We start from the raw sequence: 14,477 nt of genomic DNA on the forward strand, positions 1-14,477 counted from the left end.
CATGGCAAGGCACGGCCCTTAAGGCCCTTCAAAATCCTCAGCACCAAGCCCATGATGCTGTTAATCCGGCCCTGGTCCTCCTCCACCGCCGCTTCCACCTACACCGCCCATAGGTGTGCGCAGCCTATTGCATTAAGGTGTGCACCCCAAAGTTGAAATACACATGCATGTGTTTGCCAGCAGGGAGAGTAATGTATCGGGGCCATGTACCTGTAGGCAAGGAGAAATAGAGCAGAGCAGGTCCCAGGGAGATCTTTCCCATCTCCTCACTGGCAATGCTATGTGCCCTAGGTGATTAGGGTGTGCCCAGGCACACCCAGCACACCCTGTGCGCACGCCTATGTCACCGCCACATCCACCACCACCTCAACCTCCCTCCTACTCCATATGGGCCTCGTCCTTCAGAGATGAAGAAGAACATTGTTTTATTTTTCTGTTTTTTTTTTGTTGTTTTAAGTTATTTCCCTATCCACATTTGTTTGCAGAGCACTTGCCATGCTCTTAATTACGTTTTGCTGCCATTTGCAGCACTCTAGCCCTTTCCTTTGGTGTTTTAGAGCCATTTTAGTGCCTTAAAGTTCGGGTCCCCATTGACTTCAATGGGGTTCGGTGTCCGGGAAAAGTTCGGTAAAAGTCCGGGACACGGACCCGGACTTTTTTTTAAAGTTCGGCCGAACCCGTCGAACACGGACATCTAGGTGTTCGCTCAACCCTAGTCTCCAATTGTCTAAAAAGCCTTTTTTCGTCAAAATAACTGCATTTGGTCACCAAAGGTCTGGAAAAAATTTAGTCAAAATAACTGTATTTTTGTCTTTTACAGTCTTAAAAAGCCGGTTTTAGACGATAACTGCATTTGGTAACAAATGGCCTGAAAAAATTTTTTGGGTCAAAATGACTCTATTTTGGTCTCCAAGTGTCTAAAAAGCCTTTTTTTAGTCAAAATAACTTTATTTGATCACCAAAGGTGTGAAAAAACTTTTAGTCAAAATGACTGTATTTATGTCTTTTAAAGTCTTAAAACGCTTGTATTAGACACGATAACTGCATTTGCTCTCCAATGGCCTGAAATTTTATTTTTTGGTCAAAATGACTCTGTTTTGGTCTCCAAGTATGAAAAAAGCCTTTTATAGTCAAAATAGCTGCATTTGGTCACCAAAGGTCTGAAAATTGTTTTTTTGTCTAAATGACTGTATTTTTGTCTTTTACAGTCTTAAAAAGCCGGTTTTAGACAAGAAATCTACATTTTGTCTCCAATGGCCTGAAAAAATGTTTTGGGTCAAAATGACTGTATTTTGGTCTCTCTATATTTTTTAGTCAAAATAACTGCATTTGGTCACCAAATGTCTGAAAAAATTTTTTAAGTCAAAATGACTATTTTTGTCTTTTAGTCTTAAAAAGCCAGTTTTAGACAAGATAACTGCATTTGGTCTCTAATGGCCTGAAAATATTTTTTCAGTATTTTGGTCTCCAATTGTCTAAAAAGCCTTTTTTAGTCAAAATAACTGCATTTTGGTCACCAAAGGTCTGAAAAAAAAATTTAGTCAAAATGACTATTTTTGTCTTTTAGATTCTTATAAAGCCGGTTTAGACAAAATAACTGCATTTTGTCTTCAATGGCCTGAAAGAACTATTTGGGTCAAAATGACTGTATTTTGTTCTTCAAGTGTCTAAAAAGCCTTTTTTAGTCAAAATAACTGCATTTGGCCACCAAAGGTCTGAAATTTTTTTTAAGTCAAAATTACTGTATTTTTGTCTTTTAGTCTTAAAAAGCCGGTTTTAGACAAGATAACTGCATTTGGTCTCCAATGGCCTGAAACATTTTTTGGGGTCAAAATGACTGTATTTTGGTCTCCAATTGTCTAAAAAGCCTTTTTTAGTCAAAATAACTGCATTTGGTCACCAAAGGTCTGGAAAAAAATTTAGTCAAAATAACTATTTTTGTCTTTTACAGTCTTAAAAAGCCGGTTTTAGACGATAACTGCATTTGGTAACCAATGGCCTGAAAAAATGTTTTTGGTCAAAATGACTATTTTGGTCTTCAAGTGTCTAAAAAGCCTTTTTTTTAGTCAAAAGAACTGCATTTGGTCACCAAAGGTCTGAAAATTTTTTTTAAGTCAAAATGACTGTATTTTTGTCTTTTAGTCTTAAAAAGCCGGTTTTAGACAAGATAACTGCATGTGGTCTCCAATGGCCTACAAAACTATGTGGGTCACAATGACTGCATTTTGGTCTTCAAGTGTCTAAAAATCCTTTTTTAGTCAAAAGAACTGCATTTGGTCACCAAAGGTCTGAAAACATTTTTTAGTCAAAATGACTGTATTTTTGTCTTTTAGAGTCTTAAAAAGCCGATTTTGGACAAGATAACTGCATTTGGTCTCCAATGGCCTACAAAACTATGTGGGTCACAATGACTGTATTTTGGTCTTCAAGTGTCTAAAAATCCTTTTTTAGTCAAAAGAACTGCATTTTGTTCACCAAAGGTCTGAAAACATTTTTTAGTCAAAATGACTGAATTTTTGTTTTTTAGAGTCTTATAAAGACGGTTTTAGGCAAGATAACTGCAGTTTGTCTCTAATGGCCTGAAAAAACTTTTTGGGTAAAATGACTGTATTTTGGTCTCCAAGTGTCTAACAAGCCTTTTTTAGTCAAAAGAACTGCATTTGGTCACCAAAGGTCGGAAATCATTTTTTAGTCAAAATGACTATTTTTGGCTTTTAGAGTCTTAAAAAGCCGGTTTTAGACAAGATAACTGCATTTGGTCTCCAATGGCCTGAAAAAATATTTGGGGTCAAAATGACTGTATTTTGGTCTCCAATTGTTTAAAAAGCCCTTTTAGTCAAAATAACTGCATTTGGTCACCAAAGGTCTGAAAAAAAATTTAGTCAAAATGAATATTTTTGTCTTTTAGATTCTTATAAAGCCGGTTTAGACAAAATAACTGCATTTTGTCTTCAATGGCCTGAAAAAACTATTTGGGTCAAAATGACTGTATTTTGTTCTTCAAGTGTCTAAAAAGCCTTTTTTAGTCAAAATAACTGCATTTGGTCACCAAAGGTCTGAAATTTTTTTTAAGTCAAAATTACTGTATTTTTGTCTTTTAGTCTTAAAAAGCCGGTTTTAGACAAGATAACTGCATTTGGTCTCCAATGGCCTGAAACATTTTTTGGGGTCAAAATGACTGTATTTTGGTCTCCAATTGTCTAAAAAGCCTTTTTTAGTCAAAATAACTGCATTTGGTCACCAAAGGTCTGGAAAAAAATTTAGTCAAAATAACTATTTTTGTCTTTTACAGTCTTAAAAAGCCGGTTTTAGACGATAACTGCATTTGGTAACCAATGGCCTGAAAAAATGTTTTTGGTCAAAATGACTCTATTTTGGTCTCCAAGTGTCTAAAAAGCCTTTTTTAGTCAAAATAACTTTATTTGATCACCAAAGGTGTGAAAAAACTTTTAGTCAAAATGACTGTATTTTTGTCTTTTAAAGTCTTAAAACGCTTGTATTAGACACGATAACTGCATTTGCTCTCCAATGGCCTGAAATGTTATTTTTTGGTCAAAATGACTCTGTTTTGGTCTCCAAGTGTGAAAAAAGCCTTTTATAGTCAAAATAGCTGCATTTGGTCACCAAAGGTCTGAAAATTGTTTTTTGTCTAAATGACTGTATTTTTGTCTTTTACAGTCTTAAAAAGCCGGTTTTAGACAAGAAATCTGCATTTTGTCTCCAATGGCCCGAAAAAATGTTTTGGGTCAAAATGACTGTATTTTGATAACTGCATTTGATCTCTAATGGCCTGAAAATATTTTTTCAGTATTTTGGACTCCAATTGTCTAAAAAGCCTTTTTTGGTCAAAATAACTGCATTTGGTCACCAAAGGTCTGAAAAAAATTTAGTCAAAATGACTATTTTTGTCTTTTAGATTCTTAAAAAAGTCGGTTTAGACAAGATAACTGCATTTTGTCTTCAATGGCCTGAAAAACCGTGGGTCACAATGACTGTATTTTGGTCTTTAAGTGTCTAAAAAGCCTTTTTTTTAGTCAAAAGAACTGCATTTGGTCACCAAAGGTCTGAAAATTTTTTTTAAGTCAAAATGACTGTATTTTTGTCTTTTAGTCTTAAAAAGCCGGTTTTAGACAAGATAACTGCATGTGGTCTCCAATGGTCTACAAAACTATGTGGGTCACAATGACTGTATTTTGGTCTTCAAGTGTCTAAAAAGCCTTTTTTAGTCAAAAGAACTGCATTTGGTCACCAAAGGTCTGAAAACTTTTTTTAGTCAAAATGACTGTATTTTTGTCTTTTAGAGTCTTAGACACGATAACTGCATTTGCTCTCCAATGGCCTGAAATTTTATTTTTTGGTCAAAATGACTCTGTTTTGGTCTCCAAGTATGAAAAAAGCCTTTTATAGTCAAAATAGCTGCATTTGGTCACCAAAGTTTTGAAAATTGTTTTTTGTCTAAATGACTGTATTTTTGTCTTTTACAGTCTTAAAAAGCCGGTTTTAGACAAGAAATCTGCATTTTGTCTCCAATGGCCTGAAAAAATGTTTTGGGTCAAAATGACTGTATTTTGGTCTCTCTATATTTTTTAGTCAAAATAACTGCATTTGGTCACCAAAGGTCTGAAAAAAAATTTTTAAGTCAAAATTAATGTATTTTTGTCTTTTAGTCTTAAAAAGCCGGTTTTAGACAAGATAACTGCATTTGGTCTCCAATGGCCTAAAAAATTTTTTTAGTCAAAATGACTGTATTTTGGTCTCCAATTGTCTAAAAAGCCTTTTTTCGTCAAAATAACTGCATTTGGTCACCAAAGGTCTGGAAAAAATTTAGTCAAAATAACTGTATTTTTGTCTTTTACAGTCTTAAAAAGCCGGTTTTAGACGATAACTGCATTTGGTAACAAATGGCCTGAAAAATTTTTTTTGGTCAAAATGACTCTATTTTGGTCTCCAAGTGTCTAAAAAGCCTTTTTTTAGTCAAAATAACTTTATTTGATCACCAAAGGTGTGAAAAAACTTTTAGTCAAAATGACTGTATTTATGTCTTTTAAAGTCTTAAAACGCTTGTATTAGACACGATAACTGCATTTGCTCTCCAATGGCCTGAAATTTTATTTTTTTGGTCAAAATGACTCTGTTTTGGTCTCCAAGTATGAAAAAAGCCTTTTATAGTCAAAATAGCTGCATTTGGTCACCAAAGGTCTGAAAATTGTTTTTTTGTCTAAATGACTGTATTTTTGTCTTTTACAGTCTTAAAAAGCCGGTTTTAGACAAGAAATCTACATTTTGTCTCCAATGGCCTGAAAAAATGTTTTGGGTCAAAATGACTGTATTTTGGTCTCTCTATATTTTTTAGTCAAAATAACTGCATTTGGTCACCAAAGGTCTGAAAAAATTTTTTAAGTCAAAATGACTATTTTTGTCTTTTAGTCTTAAAAAGCCAGTTTTAGACAAGATAACTGCATTTGGTCTCTAATGGCCTGAAAATATTTTTTCAGTATTTTGGTCTCCAATTGTCTAAAAAGCCTTTTTGGGTCAAAATAACTGCATTTTGGTCACCAAAGGTCTGAAAAAAAAATTTAGTCAAAATGACTATTTTTGTCTTTTAGATTCTTATAAAGCCGGTTTAGACAAAATAACTGCATTTTGTCTTCAATGGCCTGAAAGAACTATTTGGGTCAAAATGACTGTATTTTGTTCTTCAAGTGTCTAAAAAGCCTTTTTTAGTCAAAATAACTGCATTTTGGTCACCAAAGGTCTGAAAAAAAATTTAGTCAAAATGACTATTTTTGTCTTTTAGATTCTTATAAAGCCGGTTTAGACAAAATAACTGCATTTTGTCTTCAATGGCCTGAAAGAACTATTTGGGTCAAAATGACTGTATTTTGTTCTTCAAGTGTCTAAAAAGCCTTTTTTAGTCAAAATAACTGCATTTGGTCACCAAAGGTCTGAAATTTTTTTTAAGTCAAAATTACTGTATTTTTGTCTTTTAGTCTTAAAAAGCCGGTTTTAGACAAGATAACTGCATTTGGTCTCCAATGGCCTGAAACATTTTTTGGGGTCAAAATGACTGTATTTTGGTCTCCAATTGTCTAAAAAGCCTTTTTTAGTCAAAATAACTGCATTTGGTCACCAAAGGTCTGGAAAAAAATTTAGTCAAAATAACTATTTTTGTCTTTTACAGTCTTAAAAAGCCGGTTTTAGACGATAACTGCATTTGGTAACCAATGGCCTGAAAAAATGTTTTTGGTCAAAATGACTATTTTGGTCTTCAAGTGTCTAAAAAGCCTTTTTTTTAGTCAAAAGAACTGCATTTGGTCACCAAAGGTCTGAAAATTTTTTTTTTAAGTCAAAATGACTGTATTTTTTTCTTTTAGTCTTAAAAAGCCGGTTTTAGACAAGATAACTGCATGTGGTCTCCAATGGCCTACAAAACTATGTGGGTCACAATGACTGCATTTTGGTCTTCAAGTGTCTAAAAATCCTTTTTTAGTCAAAAGAACTGCATTTGGTCACCAAAGGTCTGAAAACATTTTTTAGTCAAAATGACTGTATTTTTGTCTTTTAGAGTCTTAAAAAGCCGATTTTGGACAAGATAACTGCATTTGGTCTCCAATGGCCTACAAAACTATGTGGGTCACAATGACTGTATTTTGGTCTTCAAGTGTCTAAAAATCCTTTTTTAGTCAAAAGAACTGCATTTTGTTCACCAAAGGTCTGAAAACATTTTTTAGTCAAAATGACTGAATTTTTGTTTTTTAGAGTCTTATAAAGACGGTTTTAGGCAAGATAACTGCAGTTTGTCTCCAATGGCCTGAAAAAACTTTTTGGGTAAAATGACTGTATTTTGGTCTCCAAGTGTCTAAAAAGCCTTTTTTAGTCAAAAGAACTGCATTTGGTCACCAAAGGTCGGAAATCATTTTTTAGTCAAAATGACTGTATTTTTGGCTTTTAGAGTCTTAAAAAGCCGGTTTTAGACAAGATAACTGCATTTGGTCTACAATGGCCTGAAAAAATATTTGGGGTCAAAATGACTGTATTTTGGTCTCCAATTGTTTAAAAAGCCCTTTTAGTCAAAATAACTGCATTTGGTCACCAAAGGTCTGAAAAAAAATTTAGTCAAAATGAATATTTTTGTCTTTTAGATTCTTATAAAGCCGGTTTAGACAAAATAACTGCATTTTGTCTTCAATGGCCTGAAAAAACTATTTGGGTCAAAATGACTGTATTTTGTTCTTCAAGTGTCTAAAAAGCCTTTTTTAGTCAAAATAACTGCATTTGGTCACCAAAGGTCTGAAATTTTTTTTAAGTCAAAATTACTGTATTTTTGTCTTTTAGTCTTAAAAAGCCGGTTTTAGACAAGATAACTGCATTTGGTCTCCAATGGCCTGAAACATTTTTTGGGGTCAAAATGACTGTATTTTGGTCTCCAATTGTCTAAAAAGCCTTTTTTAGTCAAAATAACTGCATTTGGTCACCAAAGGTCTGGAAAAAAATTTAGTCAAAATAACTATTTTTGTCTTTTACAGTCTTAAAAAGCCGGTTTTAGACGATAACTGCATTTGGTAACCAATGGCCTGAAAAAATGTTTTTGGTCAAAATGACTCTATTTTGGTCTCCAAGTGTCTAAAAAGCCTTTTTTAGTCAAAATAACTTTATTTGATCACCAAAGGTGTGAAAAAACTTTTAGTCAAAATGACTGTATTTTTGTCTTTTAAAGTCTTAAAACGCTTGTATTAGACACGATAACTGCATTTGCTCTCCAATGGCCTGAAATGTTATTTTTTGGTCAAAATGACTCTGTTTTGGTCTCCAAGTATGAAAAAAGCCTTTTATAGTCAAAATAGCTGCATTTGGTCACCAAAGGTCTGAAAATTGTTTTTTGTCTAAATGACTGTATTTTTGTCTTTTACAGTCTTAAAAAGCCGGTTTTAGACAAGAAATCTGCATTTTGTCTCCAATGGCCCGAAAAAATGTTTTGGGTCAAAATGACTGTATTTTGATAACTGCATTTGATCTCTAATGGCCTGAAAATATTTTTTCAGTATTTTGGACTCCAATTGTCTAAAAAGCCTTTTTTGGTCAAAATAACTGCATTTGGTCACCAAAGGTCTGAAAAAAATTTAGTCAAAATGACTATTTTTGTCTTTTAGATTCTTAAAAAAGTCAGTTTAGACAAGATAACTGCATTTTGTCTTCAATGGCCTGAAAAACCGTGGGTCACAATGACTGTATTTTGGTCTTTAAGTGTCTAAAAAGCCTTTTTTTTAGTCAAAAGAACTGCATTTGGTCACCAAAGGTCTGAAAAAATTTTTTAAGTCAAAATGACTGTATTTTTGTCTTTTAGTCTTAAAAAGCCGGTTTTAGACAAGATAACTGCATGTGGTCTCCAATGGTCTACAAAACTATGTGGGTCACAATGACTGTATTTTGGTCTTCAAGTGTCTAAAAAGCCTTTTTTAGTCAAAAGAACTGCATTTGGTCACCAAAGGTCTGAAAACTTTTTTTAGTCAAAATGACTGTATTTTTGTCTTTTAGAGTCTTAGACACGATAACTGCATTTGCTCTCCAATGGCCTGAAATTTTATTTTTTGGTCAAAATGACTCTGTTTTGGTCTCCAAGTATGAAAAAAGCCTTTTATAGTCAAAATAGCTGCATTTGGTCACCAAAGGTCTGAAAATTGTTTTTTTGTCTAAATGACTGTATTTTTGTCTTTTACAGTCTTAAAAAGCCGGTTTTAGACAAGAAATCTACATTTTGTCTCCAATGGCCTGAAAAAATGTTTTGGGTCAAAATGACTGTATTTTGGTCTCTCTATATTTTTTAGTCAAAATAACTGCATTTGGTCACCAAAGGTCTGAAAAAATTTTTTAAGTCAAAATGACTATTTTTGTCTTTTAGTCTTAAAAAGCCAGTTTTAGACAAGATAACTGCATTTGGTCTCTAATGGCCTGAAAATATTTTTTCTCCAATTGTCTAAAAAGCCTTTTTTAGTCAAAATAACTGCATTTTGGTCACCAAAGGTCTGAAAAAAAATTTAGTCAAAATGACTATTTTTGTCTTTTAGATTCTTATAAAGCCGGTTTAGACAAAATAACTGCATTTTGTCTTCAATGGCCTGAAAGAACTATTTGGGTCAAAATGACTGTATTTTGTTCTTCAAGTGTCTAAAAAGCCTTTTTTAGTCAAAATAACTGCATTTGGTCACCAAAGGTCTGAAATTTTTTTTAAGTCAAAATTACTGTATTTTTGTCTTAAAAAGCCGGTTTTAGACAAGATAACTGCATTTGGTCTCCAATGGCCTGAAACATTTTTTGGGGTCAAAATGACTGTATTTTGGTCTCCAATTGTCTAAAAAGCCTTTTTTAGTCAAAATAACTGCATTTGGTCACCAAAGGTCTGGAAAAAAATTTAGTCAAAATAACTATTTTTGTCTTTTACAGTCTTAAAAAGCCGGTTTTAGACGATAACTGCATTTGGTAACCAATGGCCTGAAAAAATGTTTTTGGTCAAAATGACTCTATTTTGGTCTTCAAGTGTCTAAAAAGCCTTTTTTTTTTAGTCAAAAGAACTGCATTTGGTCACCAAAGGTCTGAAATTTTTTTTTTAAGTCAAAATGACTGTATTTTTGTCTTTTAGTCTTAAAAAGCCGGTTTTAGACAAGATAACTGCATGTGGTCTCCAATGGCCTACAAAACTATGTGGGTCACAATGACTGCATTTTGGTCTTCAAGTGTCTAAAAATCCTTTTTTAGTCAAAAGAACTGCATTTGGTCACCAAAGGTCTGAAAACATTTTTTAGTCAAAATGACTGAATTTTTGTTTTTTAGAGTCTTATAAAGACGGTTTTAGGCAAGATAACTGCAGTTTGTCTCCAATGGCCTGAAAAAACTTTTTGGGTAAAATGACTGTATTTTGGTCTCCAAGTGTCTAAAAAGCCTTTTTTAGTCAAAAGAACTGCATTTGGTCACCAAAGGTCGGAAATCATTTTTTAGTCAAAATGACTGTATTTTTGGCTTTTAGAGTCTTAAAAAGCCGGTTTTAGACAAGATAACTGCATTTGGTCTCCAATGGCCTGAAAAAATATTTGGGGTCAAAATGACTGTATTTTGGTCTCCAATTGTTTAAAAAGCCCTTTTAGTCAAAATAACTGCATTTGGTCACCAAAGGTCTGAAAAAAAAATTAGTCAAAATGAATATAGTTTGTCTTTTAGATTCTTATAAAGCCGGTTTAGACAAAATAACTGCATTTTGTCTTCAATGGCCTGAAAAAACTATTTGGGTCAAAATGACTGTATTTTGTTCTTCAAGTGTCTAAAAAGCCTTTTTTAGTCAAAATAACTGCATTTGGTCACCAAAGGTCTGAAATTTTTTTTAAGTCAAAATTACTGTATTTTTGTCTTTTAGTCTTAAAAAGCCGGTTTTAGACAAGATAACTGCATTTGGTCTCCAATGGCCTGAAACATTTTTTGGGGTCAAAATGACTGTATTTTGGTCTCCAATTGTCTAAAAAGCCTTTTTTAGTCAAAATAACTGCATTTGGTCACCAAAGGTCTGGAAAAAAATTTAGTCAAAATAACTATTTTTGTCTTTTACAGTCTTAAAAAGCCGGTTTTAGACGATAACTGCATTTGGTAACCAATGGCCTGAAAAAATGTTTTTGGTCAAAATGACTCTATTTTGGTCTCCAAGTGTCTAAAAAGCCTTTTTTAGTCAAAATAACTTTATTTGATCACCAAAGGTGTGAAAAAACTTTTAGTCAAAATGACTGTATTTTTGTCTTTTAAAGTCTTAAAACGCTTGTATTAGACACGATAACTGCATTTGCTCTCCAATGGCCTGAAATGTTATTTTTTGGTCAAAATGACTCTGTTTTGGTCTCCAAGTATGAAAAAAGCCTTTTATAGTCAAAATAGCTGCATTTGGTCACCAAAGGTCTGAAAATTGTTTTTTGTCTAAATGACTGTATTTTTGTCTTTTACAGTCTTAAAAAGCCGGTTTTAGACAAGAAATCTGCATTTTGTCTCCAATGGCCCGAAAAAATGTTTTGGGTCAAAATGACTGTATTTTGATAACTGCATTTGATCTCTAATGGCCTGAAAATATTTTTTCAGTATTTTGGACTCCAATTGTCTAAAAAGCCTTTTTTGGTCAAAATAACTGCATTTGGTCACCAAAGGTCTGAAATTTTTTTTAAGTCAAAATTACTGTATTTTTGTCTTAAAAAGCCGGTTTTAGACAAGATAACTGCATTTGGTCTCCAATGGCCTGAAACATTTTTTGGGGTCAAAATGACTGTATTTTGGTCTCCAATTGTCTAAAAAGCCTTTTTTAGTCAAAATAACTGCATTTGGTCACCAAAGGTCTGGAAAAAAATTCAGTCAAAATAACTATTTTTGTCTTTTACAGTCTTAAAAAGCCGGTTTTAGACGATAACTGCATTTGGTAACCAATGGCCTGAAAAAATGTTTTTGGTCAAAATGACTCTATTTTGGTCTTCAAGTGTCTAAAAAGCCTTTTTTTTTTAGTCAAAAGAACTGCATTTGGTCACCAAAGGTCTGAAATTTTTTTTTTTAAGTCAAAATGACTGTATTTTTGTCTTTTAGTCTTAAAAAGCCGGTTTTAGACAAGATAACTGCATGTGGTCTCCAATGGCCTACAAAACTATGTGGGTCACAATGACTGCATTTTGGTCTTCAAGTGTCTAAAAATCCTTTTTTAGTCAAAAGAACTGCATTTGGTCACCAAAGGTCTGAAAACATTTTTTAGTCAAAATGACTGAATTTTTGTTTTTTAGAGTCTTATAAAGACGGTTTTAGGCAAGATAACTGCAGTTTGTCTCCAATGGCCTGAAAAAACTTTTTGGGTAAAATGACTGTATTTTGGTCTCCAAGTGTCTAAAAAGCCTTTTTTAGTCAAAAGAACTGCATTTGGTCACCAAAGGTCGGAAATCATTTTTTAGTCAAAATGACTGTATTTTTGGCTTTTAGAGTCTTAAAAAGCCGGTTTTAGACAAGATAACTGCATTTGGTCTCCAATGGCCTGAAAAAATATTTGGGGTCAAAATGACTGTATTTTGGTCTCCAATTGTTTAAAAAGCCCTTTTAGTCAAAATAACTGCATTTGGTCACCAAAGGTCTGAAAAAAAAATTAGTCAAAATGAATATAGTTTGTCTTTTAGATTCTTATAAAGCCGGTTTAGACAAAATAACTGCATTTTGTCTTCAATGGCCTGAAAAAACTATTTGGGTCAAAATGACTGTATTTTGTTCTTCAAGTGTCTAAAAAGCCTTTTTTAGTCAAAATAACTGCATTTGGTCACCAAAGGTCTGAAATTTTTTTTAAGTCAAAATTACTGTATTTTTGTCTTTTAGTCTTAAAAAGCCGGTTTTAGACAAGATAACTGCATTTGGTCTCCAATGGCCTGAAACATTTTTTGGGGTCAAAATGACTGTATTTTGGTCTCCAATTGTCTAAAAAGCCTTTTTTAGTCAAAATAACTGCATTTGGTCACCAAAGGTCTGGAAAAAAATTTAGTCAAAATAACTATTTTTGTCTTTTACAGTCTTAAAAAGCCGGTTTTAGACGATAACTGCATTTGGTAACCAATGGCCTGAAAAAATGTTTTTGGTCAAAATGACTCTATTTTGGTCTCCAAGTGTCTAAAAAGCCTTTTTTAGTCAAAATAACTTTATTTGATCACCAAAGGTGTGAAAAAACTTTTAGTCAAAATGACTGTATTTTTGTCTTTTAAAGTCTTAAAACGCTTGTATTAGACACGATAACTGCATTTGCTCTCCAATGGCCTGAAATGTTATTTTTTGGTCAAAATGACTCTGTTTTGGTCTCCAAGTATGAAAAAAGCCTTTTATAGTCAAAATAGCTGCATTTGGTCACCAAAGGTCTGAAAATTGTTTTTTGTCTAAATGACTGTATTTTTGTCTTTTACAGTCTTAAAAAGCCGGTTTTAGACAAGAAATCTGCATTTTGTCTCCAATGGCCCGAAAAAATGTTTTGGGTCAAAATGACTGTATTTTGATAACTGCATTTGATCTCTAATGGCCTGAAAATATTTTTTCAGTATTTTGGACTCCAATTGTCTAAAAAGCCTTTTTTGGTCAAAATAACTGCATTTGGTCACCAAAGGTCTGAAAAAAATTTAGTCAAAATGACTATTTTTGTCTTTTAGATTCTTAAAAAAGTTGGTTTAGACAAGATAACTGCATTTTGTCTTCAATGGCCTGAAAAACCGTGGGTCACAATGACTGTATTTTGGTCTTTAAGTGTCTAAAAAGCCTTTTTTTTAGTCAAAAGAACTGCATTTGGTCACCAAAGGTCTGAAAATTTTTTTTAAGTCAAAATGACTGTATTTTTGTCTTTTAGTCTTAAAAAGCCGGTTTTAGACAAGATAACTGCATGTGGTCTCCAATGGTCTACAAAACTATGTGGGTCACAATGACTGTATTTTGGTCTTCAAGTGTCTAAAAAGCCTTTTTTAGTCAAAAGAACTGCATTTGGTCACCAAAGGTCTGAAAACTTTTTTTAGTCAAAATGACTGTATTTTTGTCTTTTAGAGTCTTAGACACGATAACTGCATTTGCTCTCCAATGGCCTGAAATTTAATTTTTTGGTCAAAATGACTCTGTTTTGGTCTCCAAGTATGAAAAAAAGCCTTTTATAGTCAAAATAGCTGCATTTGGTCACCAAAGGTCTGAAAATTGTTTTTTGTCTAAATGACTGTATTTTTGTCTTTTACAGTCTTAAAAAGCCGGTTTTAGACAAGAAATCTGCATTTTGTCTCCAATGGCCTGAAAAAATGTTTTGGGTCAAAATGACTGTATTTTGGTCTCTCTATATTTTTTAGTCAAAATAACTGCATTTGGTCACCAAAGGTCTGAAAAAAAAATTTTAAGTCAAAATTAATGTATTTTTGTCTTTTAGTCTTAAAAAGCCGGTTTTAGACAAGATAACTGCATTTGGTCTCCAATGGCCTGAAAAAAAATTTTTAGTCAAAATGACTGTATTTTGGTCTCCAATTGTCTAAAAAGCCTTTTTTCGTCAAAATAACTGCATTTGGTCACCAAAGGTCTGGAAAAAATTTAGTCAAAATAACTGTATTTTTGTCTTTTACAGTCTTAAAAAGCCGGTTTTAGACGATAACTGCATTTGGTAACAAATGGCCTGAAAAATTTTTTTTGGTCAAAATGACTGTATTTTGGTCTCCAATTGTCTAAAAAAGCCTTTTTTAGTCAAAATAACTGCATTTGGTCACCAAAGGTCTGGAAAAAAATTTAGTCAAAATAACTATTTTTGTCTTTTACAGTCTTAAAAAGCCGGTTTTAGACGATAACTGCATTTGGTAACCAATGGCCTGAAAAAATGTTTTTGGTCAAAATGACTCTATTTTGGTCTCCAAGTGTCTAAAAAGCCTTTTTTAGTCAAAATAACTTTATTTGATCACCAAAGGTGTGAAAAAACT

This window comes from Pelophylax lessonae, assembly GCF_965119305.1.
Source record: "Pelophylax lessonae genome assembly, chromosome: 8".
Classification (NCBI taxonomy): Eukaryota; Metazoa; Chordata; class Amphibia; order Anura; family Ranidae; genus Pelophylax; species Pelophylax lessonae.